The following is a 14044-nucleotide window of genomic DNA, read 5'->3' as shown; positions in this document are numbered from 1 at the left end:
GCCACAGAGTGAAAATTGCAGGATATGATGTTATTGGCATAACATACCATCATACCTATGGCATAGTGACTTATGCCCGAAGCAACATTGAAAATGTGAAGCTGGTATTGACCAATGTCCACAATGACATCCACACAATCACAGTAATAGTTGAGGAAGCACATGCTGTCAGTGTTTACAAACCTCCTGCAATTTCATGGCCAGCACATGTTCTATCAACCTACTATCATCCTTCTGTATACACTGGTGACTTTAACAGCCACCATGGAAATTGGAGATACACAGTTAGTGATAAGAACAGTGAGGTACTTGTTGACTGGGCTGAAGAACATGACTTCCATCTTGTTTTTGATTTTAAAGAAAGAGGCACCTTCAGATCAGTGGCATGGAATTGAGAGCCCAACCCTGATTTAACATTGGTTTCATCTGACTGGAGAAGTCATCCCTTGCCTATATCCAAACTTGTTCTTGAGGCTTTCGCACATAGTTGACCTGTAATCCTTGATCTAGGAATCCAAATACCAGTTATCAGGTCTTTTCCAAGACCACGATGGAACTTAAAGAGGGTGAATTGAAAAGGGTTCAGTGAAGAGGTGTCTTCAATGGGTCCCTCCAACACTTAATAACTACCACCAATTCTTTGAAGGTGTTATATCTATGACCAAAAGGCACATTCCTCGAGGATATTGGAAAGAGTATATTCCAGGCTGGAACATTCAAAGCAAGAGGTTGTATCAAAATTTCCTTAATGAACATGAACTTGATGCTGCATGTAGACAAAAATGTACTGAAGCAACTGCAAATCTGGATTTCAGGCATTCCAGTAGGAAAGCCTGTAGCCTGTTGAAAAAACTAGATGCAAGCCCACTTGTGCTCCAAGGAAATCCAGAGGTTACATAAAATCAGGTAGCTGCCTGACTGGTATCCCTGTCCAGAGTTTCAAAGGATTGAGATTTTACAATCAGAATTTTAAAAACCTCCAGATTTTGAAACACACCTGCCCTGAAGATTGCAAGATGTTAGGGGATTTCAGTGCTGATGAGATCTCAAAGGTACTGAAGGACATCAAGAGCAGAAAGGCTTTAACTGCATCCATAATAAGTTCATGATCAACAGTGGCAAGTTCACTAAGAAGTGGCTTGCAGAGTTTCTCACTGACATCATGAGAACAGGAAGCTAGATTCTACAGCCCAGATTTGGGAAAGAGGGTAATGTCCTACAGCCCAGAGCTTTTTGAAAAATAAAAATAAATAAAAAAGAACTTTCAAGGTGCCCCGTTCAGCCAGACTTCAATCCCTTGCAAGGATTTTTCACATGGCTAGTTTGCAGCACCAAGCAGGGGCCAGAAACTGGAAGCAGGTGGTGGTGGGGGACTGCAGGGTCTGGAATGACAACTGCCAGGTCTTAAGACATCAGCAGTTTTCGTCAATCTGACTGCTGCTTATGACACAGTCTGGAGGGATGGTCTGTTGTACAAGTTTGTACAAGTTTTCCCCTGCAGAACATTATTTCAACTCCTAAATAACATACTGAATGATGGAATTTTCTGAGTAATTATGGGTCAGTCAATCAGCAAACAGAAGAAACTGAATAATGGTTTACTCCGGGGCTTGGTCCTCATTCCAGTTCTTTTAAATCTATACATCTCTGATGTTCCCAAGATGATATCTAGGAATTTTGCTTATGCCAATGACATGGTGATTGCACTAAGGCACAAATTAATTGAAAGGACTGAGGAAATACTGACTCAGGACCTAGAAATTTTGCCTGACTACTACTGTAAATGGCAGCTTATCCTGAGTCCAGGAAAAACAGAATGCTCCTGTCTCCATCTCAAAAACTATCTTGCCAACCATGAACTGAATGTTTACCTTAATGGCACCCGACTTACACACAACCATACACCTAGGTACCTTGGCACTACCCTGGACAGGACCTTGAACTATAAACACCATCTTAGCATGAAAATATACACGTGAAACAACTTTCTCCAAAAAGGATGTAGTACAACTTAGGGTGCATCTGCTACAACACTTAGATACTTAGCTTTGGGGTTGGTGTATAGTACTGTGGGATATGGTGCTTCAGTATGGCTCAACAGCCCTCATGTCCACAAACTTGACATCCAACTCAATAAAACAATGAGAACCACCAGCAGATGTATGAAACCCACTCTGACCTATTGGCTATCCATGTTGTGCCACATTACTTCCCTGCATCTCCGAAGATGCTCTTCTTTATGAATACAGAAAGATAATTTAAAACAGAGAGTTACCTATCCACAAGGACATGGCTGATGCAAGCCTATCCAGACTAAGATCCTGACACCCAGTGCTAAGACTGGCACAAATCCTGCAATCACAAAATTTCGATCTAGGGAATGAATGGTTGCAAACATGGATGCAATCAGTTGCACCTGATATTCATAACCTGATAAACAACAACAAGGGGCCCTCAGGATTTGACTAGCCACGTAAAGTATTGAAGATGGTTAATAGAATATGAACAGGCTTTGACAGTTGTGCAGACCTGTTGTTTAAATGGGGCAAAATACCAAGACCTGAATGTGATTGTGCTGTAGCCCACCAAACTATTTTCTATCTGCACAGGAATGTGAGCAATGTGCTTTCCAGGGAGATGTGACAGAGCTCTTTGAACTCTCTGCAGCTGCTACTGAGTGGATTGAAAAATTAGATATTAGTATTTAGGGGGACTGCCCAATCAGCCTGCATACTCATTTTATCAACTTCATTATGTATTTTATATTATTATAATTATATGCTTCCTGTGTGTGACTCTGCCATACAATAAATAAATAAATACACCTGAGTAGGATTTTGAGTAGACCTGCTTAGCATTGCAGTCTTTAACCGCTGAGTAGTATCTATGAAATCCAAACCCTGTGAATCTATGTTCAAAGAAAATTGTAGAGTTTGCTGATAAGACCTCTGTGTGGGAAGGGTAGACTTTCTTCTTTCTGTTTCTTTCTTGTTCTGGTTCTTGTTTCATTCTTTGTTGTGTTCTGCTCCTCCTTAATTCAGTTGAAGAAGGAGACTTTCTAAAAATGATTCCAGAATTCAATCACGTGCAGCTTGCTGCTGCTTTCTGTTCCTTCAGTTCATTTGCATATTTTCTCTCTACATCAACATGCATATATTTGCCTTGAACAAATGCTTCAAAAGGCAATCTTGATGAGAGATCACATTTGATTGTATCAAGATTCTTTTAGTGTAGTTGTCTTACTTATGCATACTTGTGCTCCTGTGCATAGAACACCACACAACAAGTATCTTGATGGAATTATCCATATACACTTTTGTGGTGAGTTCATATGTACATTGCTCATGTGTACATTGGCAACAGAGAGGTGGAAAAGATGCAAATGAACTGAAAGATGTGGCAAATTGCATTTGCACAGTGTCCTATACAAAATTCAGGGGGGAAAATGGATTTCTACTGCATTGGGTTCATGTCTAAAACAAGATTATGTAATTTAGAACTCCAAAATCGGGAGGACAGGGAGGGGGATTTCAAGGAGAATTCACAGCCCCTAATTCAACAAATGCTCATGTATAAAATTAATGCCATGCCTGATGGATGCAGATTAGTTTCACATATTATCATCAAAAGAGATCAAGGGAATGTTGGAGGATTGTTGGCAATCCACCCTCCTTTGTCTATGGTAGGCCAGGTGCAAGAAGCAAGGAGAATATATATGCATAAGGCTGGAAAGCTATGCATTATTTAATTTCTTTTTTGTATTTTGCCTCCTAGTTAGCAACAGCTCAGTGATATCTCAATAAGTTTGATCTCTTCTCTGTACAGGTGTATTTAAGGCATGGTTGTGCTTACAAGCATGAGTCCTTGGGCACAAGGTGAAGGGCAAGGTTCTTGACCTTTCACTCTTGCCAAGGGTTGGAGAGTAGAAATGGGTAGAAGGTCAGCTAGTGGGGAGAGAGAAGATCTGCTTGGCAATCAGAAGCCTGCCCTCCTTTTCATGTCCAGTGTGGTTTTTTTCCTCTGTGTATTGTTAAGTGTTTTGGGTCCCCATAGGGGAGAAAAGTGGAATACAAATATGCTAAGTAAGTAAGTACTGTAAGATTTATGTACACCCATTTTCATTGCTGGTACTTAAGATTTGGTTTTTTAATATATATTTTAAGACTTTTAACACAATTTGTACATAATTTATATATGCAATGAACCTCCTTTCTATGTATACTGAGCAGATAACACATAATGTTGATTGATTGATGCACAAATAATATTGGAAAATGCATGCATTATACAAGAAAAGTTTTGTACAAGGCAACAGAAAATGGGATGGTTTGGGTCACAGAAGAGAGAAGCAAATTCAAAATGGTGAGATTACATCTGAACAAGACAGCTTGCAAAACCCAATGGCATTCTTATGCCAAGAAGGCTCTCTATCGATGCCAATTGAAACAGGTTCAGATGAACAAGTCCTAACTGAGCTTCCATTTCTCTAGCCAGAGCATGTACTGAGGTTAAAGTGAGCAATATTGCATATTTATGGAGAAACAATGCCTAGCAGAAGCTTGAAATTTAGAATAAGACAGTGACATGTTTTTATTTTATTCACTTTTTCCCTGTGAGATGGCCTTGCATTTAACAATGCATATTCATATTTTTCAGAATGTCGTATTTCATTTCAGTCCTTCTAATTCTGATTTGTTACTTAGATTTTTAAAAACAAAAATGTACATAAGATTTCCTGTAACACTGAGATGTAATTCTATGCATGCAAAAAATAATGAGTAGCCTACTGAATATCTCTGCTTTTCTTACTAGCAACATTGGATGGTATAATTATATAAACAGTTCCATGTGTTCCTACAGTGTATACCAACATAATGTGTATGCCTTTCTACCAAAAAGCAATACAAAAGAAACTGAAACATTAAACATAACTGCCCACAGAAATTTTAAATACACACATACACAAGCTGTAGCAGACTACACACAAACCACGGCAGGGGAGAAACCAAGGAAGATCCTGCTAGCTAGCAGCAGTGGAATGACCTCTTGCTCAGATCCTGGACATGCCCAGAGGTGCACAGCCCAAGTTCACAACCAGATCACACAGAGAGAGGGAGAGAGGGAGGGAGGGAGAGAGATTTTCCTGGATTGGTAGATCTTTTTTAAAGCAAGTAGAGCTGTATGCAAAGAGGGAAGAGCACTACATAATAACTTTTCATTGCACCAACCTCCATACATAGGAACTCCCATCTTTCTCTGTATGTGAAGTATATACTATTGAAAAATGAACAGTAGGGATTCTATGTTCAGATGCTATGAACACTGGGTGTTTGGTTATACATCCTTGTGCAGACAGTTCAAGTAATGCTGAAAGTTTTGAACACACATTTTCAGTGTATAACCCCCAGTTTCTGCTATGCACAGAACAAAACTGCAGTCATCATTTCCTTTCCATTATTACCATTAAAATTGATATCCGTTTTTGCATTGTTGGGTATAAACAGCATTAAAATGCCATAAAAGGAACCAATGAAACATTAGCAACACAAATGAGTGAAATAAAAGACCCCCCCAAAAAAAGACTACCATACAAAACCAAAAAGAAAAGAAAAGAAAAGGGGGATATTTATACTTAGGACTTCCAACTCTGGAGGCTGGACATAATGAGAGTAGGCAAAGACATTGGGCATTATCCAGGGCTTTTTTTCTGGAGGAATGCATCGAAATGGAGTTCCAGAACCTCTTCAACAAAAGTTCATGAGTTTTCAGTATACAGAATGAAAACTTCATTTCCCTCTTGAGAGTTCCAGTACCACTTAAAAAAAAAAAGCTCTGGTATTATCTCACCCACTGTCGCCCCATCCCCTCTCTGCATCCAGCATCTATGAGTTGGAATTCTGTCAGTACTGGGACTTGCATGTAGACACAAAAAAAACAACAAAAAATACCTTCCCTTCAAAAATTAATTTCCCTGTTAATAATAAGTTGTGTGCCCCACACACACACATATTCAGTTTTGTGACCATCTTCAGAGGGCTCGTATTCTAGGAAGTGTACAAGAATCCTTTTAAAAGTTGGGCTTTGTTCATTTCTATGGATTTGTGCATATAATAGTATCACCTTGTGGAGAAGCAATAAATCCTGCCTCATGGCTCTGATTTTCATTCTACAAGGAAATAAATTTCTCTCTAAAACAAATATTAATTTGCATTTCAACTGATGTAAGCAAAGGCAGAATTATCCATCATCTTTGTAGCAAAATAGCTAAAAGGTACTATGAAAATAAGGAGCTGCGGTGGCTCAAGTGGTTAAGACGCTGAACTGCAGGCTGTGGAAGGTCAGTAGTTCAGCGGTTCAAGACCCGGGTGCCGCAAGACAGGGTGAGCTCCTGTCTCTAGTTCCAGCTCCTGCCAACCTAGCAGTTCGAAAGCAAGAAATTGCAAGTAGATAAATAGGGACCACTTCGGTGGGAAGGTAACAGAGTTCCGTGCGCCTTGGTGTTTAGTCATGTCGGCCACATGACCACGGAAACGTCTTCGGACAGCACTGGCTCTTCGGCTTTGAAACGGAGATGAGCACCGCAACCCTAGAGTCGGATTCGACTGGCTTTCGAGCAAGGGAACCTTTACCTTTACTATGAAAATATTTTTCAAAAGAAAACTCCCAGACTGATGCTTGTGAATAGAGTACCTCTACAGGATCTGTATAGAGAGATACAGTACATCCAATCCTTCTCAATGGAGGCTGAGTCTCTGATGTCAGCCTTGAGGAACAGCTATTGCTCCCATGCTAATAATGTCTCCCAAGTACAGCACCTTACTTTCCCTTAATCTAAACAGATGGTTGTCATTGACTTCTCTGACAAAAAAAGAAAGGGATGTACAATGTGACTCCATTCCAAGGGGATAAAAACCAAGGTGTAGGTATAGCTACTCCTGTGTCTTCCTTCAGGTGTGTTTCAAAATTGTCCTAATAATGATCATCTATTCCAATCAAAGATAAACAGAAATGTTCTGTACCAATGGAAGCTTCTAGAATCCCTTGAAAGGGGCCCGATAAAGATTACATATTAATAAGCCAACCTAGATGACGAAAATCATAGATCAGTATGGCTATATTAAATGAGTTAGTGCCAGTATGGTGTAAGTATAGTGCCAGTAGTGGACTAAGATCTGGGAGATATGGGTTCAAATTTCCATGCCATGAAGCTCAGTAAGTATCCTATGGCCAATCTCTCAGCCCCATCCACCTCACTAAATTGTTGTGAGGATAAAATGGGGATGGGAATGGACAAACATATAAAACACAGCAGCAGTCTCCATTCTGGGCTAAGGGTAAGGAACATTGCTATCTTCTTTCTTCCAAAGCCAGTTCCTTTGGAACTGTGTTTATGTATTGGAAGGAAATGTTGAAAAAGCACTTCCCATCCATGCAATCCTAAATCTGCCTTTATTCCCTGTCCTGAAGCCACAACTTGTGTTTGGTAGGTCTGAATATGTTTCATGTGGCTCACTCAGGAATGGGGAGGAGACTCCTTGTCTAGAGAAGAAGAATATGCAATACGTGTCAAGCATCTTCACCTTCCAGTTTTCTTCCAAACATTCTATCATCTTGATACTCGTAGAATATGACAGTGAGAGAGAATATTTATAATATGCAGGGATAAATTACTTAGTCTCAGCCTAATTCACCTGTTGAATTCATAGCTTTCAACTCACAGTTTATGCTGTAGACCACTGTGCTACACCACTCCCCCATTCTCCGCTCAGGTTCCAACCGTCATACATACATTAGTCCCTCGAGTTTCCTTCCTTTTCTCTAAAAAATTCTTATGAAGCCTAGTAGTGCTAATTACAATTGGAGATCTAGGTTATTAATGCCTGTAACTAGTAGGCAATGTTTCCGTCAGCATTTACAATGATGAAAAGTCCTTGCTTGTCTTTCACATGGTGTGCTCAGTGCTCCCCAAGGCCATTACACTGTGATATGTTAAAATAACTGTTACCTGCACTAGGGAATGGGAAAACTTAATTTAAATAATAAAACAGTCTTGCAGAATATGTGTGGCAATAAATGCATGTAAACTTTCAAGCTGATAAGTCAATGCTCGCAAATAAATGGGAAGGAACCATTCCTGTATAAGTGTCCCTGGATACCACCAATTATTTTCAGAGGGAAACTCACCAGGATCAGATCCAAAACTGTTCATGAAAACCCAAGAATAAAGTGAATATGTATATTAATGTGTGCATGAGCCAAAGAGCAAGAGCCACAGAGCTCTTGGCCATTTGGTTCTTAGCCTGTGTCTCATAGCTAGTGCTTTTGGAAGGAACCAGCTGTTGAATCTCAGCCAGGACATATATTCTTTTCTTTGGTTGTTTGGTTCCTTTGAATTAGATTTCCTTCCTTCCTTCCTTCCTTCCTTCCTTCCTTCCTTCCTTCCTTCCTTCCTTCCTTCCTTCCTTCCTTCCTTTCTTTCTTTCTTTCTTTCTGTTTTGGTCATTGTGAGCCATCTGGGTCCCTACAGAGGGAAAACAGGAGAGAAATACTTATATAAATAAATAAGCAAACTTGTGCAATCTAAATCACAGTGGGCCAGAAGCAAGAAGCATTCTCTAGGCATTCCAGAAGAGTGCCTAGAGAACAAATAGTCCCTCTTAACTCCACAGAGCTAAACCAAGTTACAGGCTGCAAGTGAAGTGAATTCCCTGCATTCATATTTCTAGCTCTTGAAAGCCATAGAGTAAAACAGGAATATTATCATAAAAATGCATCTGTGTAGGATAAGTCAGTCAACATTGAAGCAAGTTTGACTGAAAAACAATATGGCTTATTTCCAAACAAATGTGGCTGTGGATCAAGCACATATAGAAGAGTGCATTTGTTTGGGGTCCATCTACCTACTGACCAAAGTTGTTTTATTCCACCCGATAGTCACAATAAGTGGCCAAGCTGCAATGCCTCTGCAATCTGTAGGTTCCTCTGATTCTGGACTGCTAAAAAGGGTATTATAAGGGAACAAAATTCTGAGGCCCTTGTCACCCTGAAGATACATAGATTTGAAAAAGTATTGTGATTTTCTTTCAGATAAGGTTGACAGCCTACCTGGAATACAAGAAACCTCCCAGTGCTGCCTGCAGATCCTCACCACTGCTTGAATGAGTAGTGGGCGAAAAATGGTAGGGAGTGAGGCCAATCAGTGTTACAACATCACTTCAAAGTTTTACCCAGAAGTAATGTCATGGTGCTCTAGGAAGACTCTTAAATTCTGTGGTAAAATCTGGAAGGGATATCATGCCTAATCAATGCTTCTCCTCCCAATGCCGTCTCCAAAAGCTCCCCAAAGGGAATAGGCCTGGTAACCCTATAGGATGCTTTGTGGAGAGAGAGGGTATTGCATGTCAAGTTTTTCCCAGATGAGTGTTAACCCTTTTCCCCAAAATGAAATCTTTGTCCAGGGGTCCATGGTTGCCCCTGACATCCCTGTTGTGATGCAGCACTTGGGACTTATAGTATAGTTTTTCAGTCAACAAATGCCAAAGGTCCACCATAGCTTAATAAGAACAACAATACACATTGCATAAAACATGATCCAACCAGGTGAGGTCTTTTTTTAAAATGTCCATTATTTCAATGGGAGTGAAGAAAATGCTTGATCCCAGTAGGACTTAAAAGGACTCCCCTTTTGCCCATAATGCACTCTTGTGGTTCTGAACATTTGGTTGGTTGCCATTATTCAGAAAGCTTATTTTAAGGGGGGGGCACGTATCCTTTCCTTAGAAATGTAGCTTATGTCAAAGAGAAAAAATTAAAATTCCAGTTGTTTATGCTACCGTGAGTCATCGATATCTTAATACAGGCAGTTAGTTTTGGGATACAATAGTTGCTATGTTACTTATATCCATACCTATCAAATAGACAAGCAACACATCTATAAAGTCTAAATATGTTCAAAATATGGCCAACAGAAACAGATCTGCTATGACTTTCTGACTTATAGTCCTACTTTCAGTGTCAAAATAGCTCAAAGATATAAAAATCAACGTATTCTCTAACTCCCCCCTCCTCTTTATTCTAAAATAGACATCATTTTCTTGTCTTGAAGTGCTGAGAAAATAATAATGTCATTATTTTAGGGCAAATGTTCCCTGCAATTACAAAGGAAGATTTGAACAGACAATTGGACAATGTGAGGGTTATTTGTCACAAAGTAAGTAAAATAGTCACTACAATCATCCAGGAGATAGAGCCAGCTATTATAGATACATACAAGGGGAAGCATGTGGCTGAATGCACCTTTGTTTTATTCATAATTCCAGCTATAGCTATTGTCTAAAGAGTTCTCATTTTGGGGAAAGTTAAAGAGTCAAGGTTTTAATATAGCTGTTATGCTAAATGTTATACACACAGTTTCCATTAATCCATTAGTTCTTCCTTGTTACTGAGGAAAGTGTCAAGGACATCATTAGTTACATGAAAGATAAACTGAGAACAGTATCTGAGTGTGTTTTTTTAAAGATAAACAGCTGGAGAAGTAAAATGGCAGTATTAGGTAACTAGAAATGCTGAAAAAAATCATTACTCAGGAAACAAGAAAGGACATTGCAGCTTGGTTCACACGTGCAGGGAGATGGAGTGTGGGGTCGGAGACTTGAGTTGGGAAAATGGGTTCATAGGGGAAATCACATGTTGCAATGTTCCCTTATGTCAAAATCCAAAACCAACAAAGAGAGGAAAGAACCTGCTCTGCTAATTTTGAGTTTGCATGGAGCTTTTTTTAAGATTAAGGAACAATCAGACCTGGAATTCACCACCTGCATTGTGAAATGGTACAGTTTGTTCTACCACCTTAGGTCTCTGACACCCCATTGCCATGTTATTCCACTTCATATGTGAAAGAAAGAGAGGGGGGGGGAATGGATTTTACTTTCAATGGCACACTGAACCCAGGAATCTCAAACTTTTGTAATAGTGTCTTTCACAATTTTTCCTTCAAACCCCTCACAAGTCACTAATATGCTATTTCTAGCTATCACAGGGTACCTAGCCTAATCCTACCTCTCCATAGGTGTTTGAGCACTAACCATCTAGGTCTATGGATGTCTGAGACGTATCTACCTAGCCCTATCAATGTCTAGCCTCACCTGAGGTTTTCACTCACTTTCCCCCTCCCTTCTTTCTCTCTCTGACAAATCGACAGCCTCCATTTGCCTGGAAACTAGGAATTTGCTTGAACAGCAAGGGATAAGGGACTGGTTATGACACGTGGAAGGCAGAACTAGAAATTATCCATCATGGTAGGTTAGTCTGAGAGTGCGTGACTGGTCCAAGGTCACCCATCAAATTTCCACGGCACAGCAAGGATTAGAACTTGGGTCTCCCAAAGCTCTAACAACTACAACCCCAGTGGTTCTCAACAGCTATGGAAGTGTTCACTACTGTTTTGTCTTGGTACCAAGCTTAATTACAATCTGACTTTTCTTTAAATAAACCACCAAAGAAGCAGAATTCAGTGGACCAAACAGTGCCAGTTTTTGCACCCAGGAACTAGTCTGCATAAATTGCAGAGCAGTTCTTTTCTTTCTGACTCCTCGCAAACAGACAGGTGGACAGCCGTCTTTGTCCTATATAGATAAGACAGCTGTATAGATAAGAACATTGATGACTATATTGTTGGTTATGGCAGTGCTAGCAAGCTAGAAGGCTTCAGAGGCTGAGGTCCTGGCAGCTATGAGAAGAATTCACTTGCTTTCCCTCATATTTCCAGTTATATTAAATGCATGTTGGTGTGCTTATGTCACGTCTGTGTTGTAGTACTGACATACAACACTAGGCTAGCATGTTCCTGTTGAAAGTCTTTCATTTCTTAATTCCCCCTTTTTACTTTTGTGTACATTTCTGTGATTCTAAGCTTCAATAAGGGGTGAGGGGAACATGTCAGAAGCCTCCTGCCTTTGTTCCACTTCATTATCAAATTCTGCAATTGGTGCATTTCATTTTTCAAGAAGACTAAAAACCAATGTTGGGGGTGCAAGAAACCTGTTGTGCATCATTCCTAGCTCCACAGATCAGAAAAGAGGGTGGGCATGGCTGGGTTCCTTGTCTTTCTGCCTCTACATTCTCTCAGCTTATCAACAATTGTGGCAGTATTGGAAATGTTCTTACCTCAGATATGCAACCAACAGACTGAATTCACCCTGAAAATCTGGAACTGAAATCGAGTACTCGTCAATATTTGTTATAGCCTAACCATCTTGTTTCATCTCTTGCTCACCTTCGCTTAGTCCCAGATGTTGGCAACCATCCTGGATCAACCATCAATGCCCCAGATGTTCCCTAGCTCTGCTCTCCAAAAGTTACTATTATGTACACAAATTCAGCTGACTTTTATTGAATCTGGCCATATTTTTCTACTTTCAGTATTCCATCCATCTTCTCTTCCTGCTGGGCCCATACCACCTGTTAATCCATCTGTGCAGCTTCTGTGCTGGAGAGTGCATCTTGCACTTAACTTCCTTTTGCATCGCCTCACTCTTTCACTGTAAATGAAACCGGCTGCCCACACAGCTATCTGAAACCCTGAAATACGTGTAATTTTCCAGTTTTGATATGCTGCTGAATGCAAACCTTGAGCTATATGATATGCTAAGGCTTTCTGACCACCCTCCATCTAATAATGAAAGACTTTTGCTTCTTAATAGATTAATAAATAGTACAATCATAAACAGGAGTGACATACTTTAACTCTAAGTGCCACATTTTACAAGTAGCACTTGTTAAAAGGCCATGGATTTCAGGGCACATAATTATGTTCTCATCTTTTTCTAGTGAGACAATGGAAATAACTCCTAAAAATACTGTCTAAAATTATTTCTCTGTAAGTCCCATTAATCACAAAAATGTGTTCTGTAGCTCCAATGTACTATTTGTTTCTGTCTCTGTACACATGCACACACAACACATGCACAATATATTAATACTGTAGCAATTAATAATCATTTGGAATGCAAATATTGCCAAGTTTATTTTCTTGGCAACTGATTCATGAAAATAGACCCATCAGCCCTACACCCATTCCAGTCTGGTTTCTACCCTGCCCATGAGATGGAGACGGTGCTGGTTGCCCTTACTGATGGTCTTCGTAGGCAGCTGGATCAAGGTGGGTCGACACAGCTGTTATCGCTTGACCTGACAGCACTGTTAGACATGCTTGACCATGAGTGGTTGACTCACCACCTTGCTGGCTTAGGAATTCATAGGACAGCCTTTAAGTGGTTTGCCTCAGTTCTCCAAGGTCGGGGACAAAGGGTGGTGCTAGGAGAGAGGGTTTCACCGTAATACCCTTTGGTATGTGGAGTCCCTCAAGGGGCAATCCTCTCTCCAATGCTATTTAACATCTGTATGTGCCCCTTTGCCCAGCTAGTATGGAGTTTCAGACTGGGTTGTCATCAGTACATGGCTGACACCCAGCTTAGCAGCCATAGCTTTTTACAGCAAGGGTTTTGGCTTTCCCAACCATTGCAATTCCTTCCTGGCTCAGCAAGCCCTGGAGGGCTGGAGGCAGGCTTCTCCTCCTGAACCAGATCACCATAGATCCATCACAAGGCTAAAAACCTGTGAGCTAGCTCACACTAACTCAGCTTAGAGGGAACACTGGTTGCAGTTCTTGGTGCTGAACTGTTTATATGCCTAAGGTGCTCCAAGAGTGACCAGCATTCTGCTTCTCTGGGTCAGCCCTGCCCAGTCTAGTTCATGTTAGACAACCTCCAGGTCAGTACCCCCAGTACCACCACTCTCTTTGTTCATGCTGAAAAGTCCTGTCTCTCTAGGTTTCAGTTTGTCAGTATTTTGCAAGCTTGTATCACAGCTTTGGGGCTTTCCCTCTCTGAGTTTAGTGTGCACTCTTTTCGGATCACGGCCACAATGGTGGCCTCTGAATGGGGTCTACCTACAGAATGAATCTGCAGAATAGGCTGATGGTGCTTCTTGGCATACAGGTCATACATACCGTGTTTCCCCGAAAATAAGACACTGTCTTATATTT

This window comes from Gekko japonicus, unplaced genomic scaffold (genome assembly GCF_001447785.1).
Source record: "Gekko japonicus isolate JY-2015 unplaced genomic scaffold, Gekko_japonicus_V1.1 scaffold1080, whole genome shotgun sequence".
In the NCBI taxonomy this organism is placed as follows: domain Eukaryota; kingdom Metazoa; phylum Chordata; class Lepidosauria; order Squamata; family Gekkonidae; genus Gekko; species Gekko japonicus.
This window is presented reverse-complemented; position numbering follows the sequence as displayed.